This window comes from Dicentrarchus labrax, unplaced genomic scaffold (genome assembly GCF_905237075.1).
Source record: "Dicentrarchus labrax unplaced genomic scaffold, dlabrax2021, whole genome shotgun sequence".
Lineage (NCBI taxonomy): Eukaryota > Metazoa > Chordata > Actinopteri > Moronidae > Dicentrarchus > Dicentrarchus labrax.
In genome coordinates, this window is record NW_026136705.1 from 30,104,200 (window position 1) to 30,112,604 (window position 8,405).

Consider the following 8,405-nt stretch of genomic DNA (forward strand, 5'->3'; position numbering starts at 1 on the left):
TCTTGTTCTCATGGTCTGAACTATTTCTAAAGTAATGCTTTGGTAGAGAGATGATACATCTACTTCCTGTGGTTAGTATGACATAACTTCTTCATCAGTTTTAGATTCTCTCCTAATTTCCTGTAGATGTCCAAGCAGCCCAACCCAAAAATTTTCATTTTGAAAGAGTTTAAAGGACCAGTGTGTAGGATTTAGTGGTGCCAAGCGGTGAATTTGAAGGTTGGAACTAACTGAACACCACTCGCGTCTGTATGTAAAGACCTGGGAGTGAGAACAGCCTGTGAAGTGTGTTGAAGCTTCATACTGAGTCTCAAGTTCACACCTTGTCCATGTTGGTGTATTTGTGACAATGACATGTTTCACCACTGGAGACGTGTGAAGATTGTGATAATTAGATAGTGTTGTTGTTAACAAAAGCTCTGGTGGTTTTACCCTCTGTTGATGTCCAGGTACATATCAGGAACACATAAAGATTTACTTCAGGCCTTGTACTTGTTACCAGTCTCAGTCTCAATTAATCTTTTAAGACTAATACTAATAGTCCATGTTAGTCCTGCTGACAAGAGTATTGTAACCTTTCAGAAAACCACTGCATCCCTCTAATCCTCTGTTTGTTTGTTGTCCCACAAGCACATCAGCATCCAAACCTACCTTTCTCTCTTTTCACTCAGACTTCTCTGTGCTGGACTATCGGCCAACCTGGGGACCTCTCTCTCCTCATTCCAGAGGTTTTGATGTGGATCTTTGTCCTCCCGGAGATTCAGCTGCTCTTCTCTGTCGTTCTCTCACTTAGTAAATGTTGCATTAACTTAGTATATGCATTAGTTTCTGATCATTGCTAATTCTATGTTGTGTACATACTATATATATTGTGCTGTTTTAACTCGCATTAGCTGTATATATGGTTTACTTGTTGTATTGGCTTGCCTCTTACTGCTGCTTCTTGGCCAGGTCTTCATTGTAAAGGGAATTGGTTCTCAATTGACAATCTGGTTAAATAAAAGAAAAGTAAATAAAAAATAAAATAGATCAGGGCTGTAGATACAGGGCATACGTCAGTGTTGTAGATACAGGTTGTAGGTCAGTGCTGTAGATACAGGGCATAGGTCAGTGGTGTAGATACAGGATGTACGTCATAATAATTTAATTATTAATATATTTTTTCTTCTGTACATTTTTTGGATTGTAATCTATCTATCTATCTATCTATCTATCTATCTATCTATCTATCTATCTATCTATCTATCTATCTATCTATCTATCTATCTATCTATCTGCCTTTTTTGATGGCGCCTCTCCAATTCTTGGCCATGTGCCAGAGTATTTGCACAGCAGCTGCCCTTTATGGCGTTTAGGTAGTGTTACCTTTGCTAATAAGAAACAAACAGCAAATACACAGTAATTGAGTGTTAAACTCCTTCTTTATTTGCATATTATATAATTATCAAATGTAATAAAGACAAACTGTTAAAAACAAACAAACTTTAAGACTCAAAATAAGCCAAACACCTACTGGACTCTAACAAATATGTTAACACAAATACTAGGTTAATTTAAAGAAATTAAACATAAAACTGAGCTCAAGCTGCTTTGAAATTCATTAGTTAGTCTTAAAATCAAAACTAAATTATTTGGTCAGAAGCAAATTTAAGGAAGTTAAAAAAGAGCTGAATCCTGTTTTCAGTTCAATTAAAATCCAACTGATGCAGGAAAAGACTAAAACAAAATATTACGTTTCTCAAAATAACCTTAAGATTTTTTGTATTTACAATCTACTCATTTAAAACGAGTTGAGTTGATGTTGATGTAGAAGTTGTTGATCAGTGGAGTCTGATGGAGGCTGAAGTTTCCGTCAGACATCAGAAGATCTGGTGTTTTCATAGTTCACTGTACCATCATCTTCATCATTATCCACCTGTGAAAAACAACACAATCAAAACTCTCTGAAACACACTCTCAACCTTCAAATCCCAGTCCCACTTCTCACTTCAGCCCAGAGTTTCTTCCACCACTGTAAGGCCAGAACAGAGATGAGTTCAAGGTCCTCCACCAGAGGTTAAGTGAGAACATGTTGTCAGATGTGATGTAATTTATGTGAACCAATGGTGTAACGACCACTTCAATAAAATACAGTGAGTCCTGTTTCCTTCTTCAGTCTATGTCTACAGTGTACAATGAAGAACAGATATCACAAACACTGGTTTTCTGTGTAAAGGACCAACTGTGAAAACATTTTCAAAACATTATTTTGTTGTAAAAACTCACCATATTTTCATCCGTCTGCATTTGTTTCCCTGAAAAGACGAGCGAAAGAGTCGACTTTAACTTCCACAGTGAAAATATCAAAAACCTCGTCTGTGAGTTTCATGGATGTTCTCACCTTTAGTTTTTGTCCATATGTTGACTGCCACAACAGTTATTATGAGTGCTACTACACCCACAAACTGAATTGACAAAATGACGATCCCCCAACCTTTAAAGAGAATGAAAATATTAAAAATTATTTGGTAACACTTTATATTGAGATATTCACCGTTAACTGTCTATATGCATTCATATTAGTAGCATATTATTCTCAATAACCTCCAAGGTACCGCTTAATCACAGTAAGTAAGGAAGTTACTATACTGAAGCACCACCATCAGAAGTAAAGAGATTTTAAACCATTTGATCTCAACCATCGTGATTCTCTGTCTCTTGTTCTCTTGGTCTGAACTGTCTCAGTTTCTAAAGTAAGGTTTCCTTACTAAAGAGAAGTTGCAACTACTTCCTGCTGTAAGTATGATTTCTTCATTGTGACTAATCAATTTCTCTCGTAGCTAAAGAATATTATTCTGCATTCGTTCAGCCAATCTAACACTGTAATAAACTATATTAAGCTTCATATTGAGTCTGAAGTTCACACCTTGTCCATGTTGGTGTGTTTGTGATACTTTGGCAGCAGGTGGGAAATAGCACAGGAAATAAGATATTTTACTGGTTTACTGAGACCTGTTGCTTCATCATTGTATCTTTGATGTTTTTTTTCCTGAGAACTGAAGGACAAGTGTCTGATGGGAAAGTGGATTAAAAATGCAGAGCTTAAGCTTCATATTGAGTTCACACCATGTCTGTGTTGGTGTGTTTGTGACAATGGTGTGTTTAATGTCTGCAGAAGAAAAAGCAGAAGAAGAAGCAGTGTGAAGATTGTTGGTTAAGATAAATATTATATTACACTTTGTTCCCCTTACATAGTGTTAGAAAACAGGGTGTTTGTTTCTGCTCTCACTAAAAAATTGGTCAGATATCCCAAACTTTGTCAGTATGTAAAACACTTAACAAAACATCTGAAAATCGCATCATGCTCTCATGGAGTTTTACCCTGAAAGTTCTTTTGGACAACAGTGTCCGAATTGTTTGTGTATACTGTTTTATGTGTCATATTTATGATCATTTGTGACTCACTTTAGCCCGCCCTTGAGCGCCTTTCTTGACTTGAATCTTGGTTAAAGCTACATGTTTTCATCTCTGAGCAGGGAGCTCTTCACAGCCAGTATGGACAGGAGAAATCATTACTAATAATGCTTTCAACGTACATATGGGCAGGTGAGAATTGTTTTAAAATAGACTTGATGTGTATCGGTCCTTTAAATAGTTGTCAACACTGCCTGAGAGGTGTTGATTGAGCTGTTGAACTGTCAGGCATCTTTCCAGCTAGTAGGTTTCACACATTTCTCAGTACTTGATTCACTTGTAATTTTCATAAACCAACATTTCCTTAAAAAAAAAAACACAGCAAAACAAAGAGAAACTAACTTTGTATGACCATGTTTAAGGTAATTTTTTCTGAACTTGCATGTGTGACGTTATTTTTTAAATATACAATTGAGTTACTAAATTAAATTGTTATTTTTAAAGTTATATTATTATCTAAGATATAAACTTTGAAGATCTGAACACAAGTTATATTCACAGAAGCTTCACTGTCTAATAAACAGCCTCATCCTGCATTAGAAACAACCTAAGAGCTGATATAACAATGAGAAGAAAACACAGAATTTTTCAAAAAAGAAGCATCTTAAGTCTTGAAAATAAATATATATATTAATATAATACACATAATTGTATTAAACGGGCCTAAAAATATCAGGAAAACTCCTCTCTGATCAATACACAGGAAATAATCTGCTCAAAATGAATCTTAATCTCTGGTTTTACACAAACTTTCTGCAGTTATTGTGTTCACTGTTTGGGTTCATTGTACAGTTTATCAGTTGTTCTCTACTGTTATCGTTATACAATGAACACTATATGAAATATCCATGATATAAAAGGTTGGGAACCACTGCCTTACAGAAACTAATCAGAAATGAAGCAAGAAACTGCAACAATATATACGCATTACAGTTTCAGTAAGCTCTCTAAAACTCGAAAACCTAATAAAAAAATGGATTGATGAATTATACAATAATAGAGAGGAAACAGCAGTGCACCCTGGGGTTTTTATGATCTAACATACTTCAACAGTATGCTGGAGATGGCTCAATCAGTATGAGTTAATCCAAACATATTATATAATAAAATATGACAGCTCAAAATCAAACAGAGCAACTTTTCCAGCTGAAAAACATCAAATTCAGTCAGAAGTTTTGTTGTTTGTCTTTTAATATATTTATATATCTGATAAAACTTCACATTTCTATAAACAACCATCTCTACAGAGTTTGCTCTCGACGTGGTTCCATCGATCTTTTCTTCTGCCGGCGGATTGCACGTCATCAGCAGCTCACCTTTCCCACCCACCTCCAGGCACTATACGAGCATCATCGGAGCCCTGCTAGCATTTACACACAAGTTCACATGACGAATCCCACACCGTGCTCAGAAGTGATCACACCCACAGCTGATGAACAATTCTGTTCCTAAGCAACTGATCCTCTGTGTGTGTTTGTGTGGGGGGGCAGTTTGCATGTTCTCTGTGTGTCTGCGTGGGATTCCTCTAGGCGCTTCGCTTCCCTCCCACAACCCACAGACATGCAGCTCGGCTGGAGCAAACACTTTAAATTACCCCTACGACTGAGTGTGAGTGTGAGTAGGTGGTCTGATGGAGCGGGGGTGCGTTGGTGAGGTTGTGTGTGAAGGGCTCCAGCCCTCTGTGACAACTATAAATATGGAAATACATGCTGGAGTGATAAACACTCAAAGGTCTCAGAGCTTTCGCATAATAACCTCTCTGGTTTTCATGCATCTATTGGAGGGTTTTTAAATTCTCTCTCCCCTAAAAAGTGTTCATTACGCTCCACAAAAAGAACCTTTAGTGGGCTGAAAATATGAGGAAGTTGAAAAATGAATTCCTGAAGGAGCAAATGGCTTTGCTAAGTAAATTCCATCATAATCTGTCAGTTAGATATTGATGTTTCTGGTTTGGTAAATGGTGGCACTGGTGGAAAGGTCAGGGTCTCCAGTATAATTAGGAATCCTCCTCTGGGGACCTTATCAGGGACGTGTCCCCTTTGGCCTCTTTGGCCGCCACTGAATCATAGAAAGAAAAATAATAATCATTATATAACCGGCGTTATTGCTGTTGTTCTTCTGCTTCCTCCATTATGATATGGTATCATCATGGTGTAACATTTAAGAAGATCTATTGGCAGAAATGGAATATAATGGTATGTTTTCATTAGTGTATAATCACATTTATCTTTGTCTTTGGTTTCCAAACCATGAAACTAATCTCTGAAGAACAGAAACCCCCAGAATCAAAAGGTTAAATGGTTTAGTATACTCTTATAAGTAGAAGAGTTAGGGGATCCTCGCCATTGTCACTGTGCAGGAACATTTTTTAGTTTCTTGAGGCATTGGTTCCCAAACCTTTTCATGTCAAGAACCATTTCTTTCAATCATTTCTTTCTTTGTTCCACTTTCTAAAAAATGTGATAAAAGTGAATTTCTCCTTTTGCTGGAGACCCCTTACAACCCACTCAAGGACCCTTGTTGGTCCCCAGACCCAAGTTTGAAAACCACTGCCCTGATGAATACCTGCATCAAGGAAAGGTTCTTCAAGGAACTGCTTTGTTGAATTTGGGGTTAATTTTATTATTATTATTAAGAGTGATAATACTTACAGTTCACTGTTGAAACAAGTTTTGTTAAATAATACAATTCAAAGCCAAGTAGTTCACAAAAAATACACGTCTTAAATATAACAAGAGACAATAGAAGAAGGTGAGTAAGCTGATTGGTGAGTCACATTAACCCATCGTCACTGCACAGTGAATTCAGCTTCTTCCTTCTGGGCGGAGGTTTACAGTCTCAAGATGTAGAACAAAGCAGTATAAAAATAGCTTTGTTACAGCAGCTATCACTCAGATGAATAAGTAGTTCCAACATGGTACAAATGTTTTCTTTTAACTGCACTTTTACTTGTTTATTCTAGTAGTTATTTATTGTTTATTTCTCTCTTCGTAAGTGATTTTTTTTTAACCTGGAGCACTTTTATCAGATTTGGGGTGCTGCTTTTGTACATGTCGGCTCACTGGAAAGTCTCTGCTTCACTAAGTGGATCATAATTGGGGAATAATCGATTATTGGCTTGGTAAATACAGGTACAAGGATTTTGAGCTCATAATATGCTTATTGTTAACTGATTAGCCCTGGTTATAGACACAAATAAATAAAATTAATTCTGCTGTCACACTATAAATGTTTTATTTTAATGGTTTGTTTTGTTTGTGTCCTGTCATGGAAGCTTGTTGTTGTTGTTTCTGATTATTATAGGCATCGATTTTTGGATTTTAAACTGTCCATCAAGGGACTGGTGTCAGAAATTAACTTGTATCCTTGTGTATCCTTGCGTTATTAGTTGTATCTCTTGTGTGATGTATTGACGTATGTGTCAATATGTCAAAAAAAGAGACCAATTTATGTATTAAAATCCTTCACTTTTCCACAGAGCATGGCAGGTATCAAATTTACAGTAGGCTATGTAATTTATGCTGCTGGCTGGTCTCTCACGTCAAAACAGAAAACAAAGACAAAGTTTGATGATGTTGTGAAGTAACGTGGAATCATGGGAGTTTCTACCTGGAGCCCAATGATCCACAGAGGTCTCCTCCTCTCCAAAACAAACAGACCCGCTGATTAAAACCACTAAAAACACTGAATAAAGCAGTTCCACCTTAAAAGTCGCTGCTTCTCCCACGCTGTTGGACAGACAGAGGACGTCAAAGAGGGGCTGCGAGCCGAGCTGCTGCCAACGTTAGCTCAGATTGTTTCTCTGATAACTTAAGATCCAGACGTCCGATGACTAAAATCCTTCATCCGGTTCAAATCTAGAGTTAAAAAGCACCAAGATCTAAACAGTGGATGGTAACAATGTGGCTTCAGACTGGATTAAAAGTCGAAGTTTGACTTCTGGTAGATGTAGGCACAGAGGGCATATTACACAATTGACAGGCGACCGGTGAAACGCAGTGCTACCTGAATAAAATGACAGATTTCTCGGAGTTTGAACATTGTTGGAAACATTTCTACAAAATATATAACATAGATCTAGTGTTTATAGACATTTTAATGTGGAAATGTTTAGCTTTAAAAAGTGTGTGCTCAACCGACAGACAGACAGAATGTGTGTGTTAAACAGTCTGAGGAGGAGGAGGAGGAGGAGGAAGAGGAGGAGGAGGCCTTTTTGTAATTGAACCGCTGCCCATTAAAATGTCTGTGCCAACCAGTGTAGCAGTCTGGCCAGTAGGAGGGATTTGTTGACCTAACTGTAGGACAGACTCACCGGCTCACTCCGGACGTCCTCCGAATGTCCTGTTCCCTTTTTTAATGGTCAGTGTTGTGGTGACGTTCCCGCTGTTGACATTCCTCTCTTGTTGTCTCGAGCCTGGAGGCTTTGGTGTTTGTTAAGCTGCAGAACATCGCTCCCTCTCTCCCTCTCTCCCTCCCTCCCTCCGCTATCAATTATATTAACAGCCGCCTGAAGCTTCCTCCTAGCATGTTGCTCCATTTTGTGACAGGAAAGCTTTCTGCTCTTACTTTATGGCTTCCTGCTACATTATTGCTCTGCACTGGTAATGGAGCTCACTCTCTATTCTACTCCAGGCCTCGCCCCGCTTTTCAATTTGTCTTCCCAACACCAGACACTTTCTGGTGACAATGAAGTATTTTTATGGCCATGCTGATGTCATCACATTTCTGTTTGTCCCTCATCTCCCCAGGGCACAGCTTACAGCAAAAATGAATTATACAACACAATGGACAGGATGGATGTTCTACACTCAACTTGAGGCCAATTTGCCCCGACATGACTTGGCTTATGTTTCCAACTCACTATACAAGTGGAGATGATCTGCCAGCAGCATCCTTTAACAATTGTGTTTCCCCCTGCTTTTCTTCCACTCATGTTAATTATGCATTACCTC

At 38.0% G+C, this 8,405-nt stretch overlaps 1 long non-coding RNA gene across 1 annotated transcript; it reads right to left on the reverse strand.

Annotated features, from left to right (window-relative positions):
* Positions 1-1,402: 1,402 nt before the first annotated feature.
* Positions 1,403-2,721, reverse strand: LOC127364515 (uncharacterized). Its single transcript, XR_007885036.1, has 4 exons — positions 2,584-2,721; positions 2,381-2,473; positions 2,266-2,294; positions 1,403-1,915 (listed from the first exon to the last, which is right to left on the reverse strand). It is a non-coding gene; the product is annotated as an uncharacterized LOC127364515 (long non-coding RNA).
* Between the last annotated feature and the right edge of the window lie 5,684 nt (positions 2,722-8,405).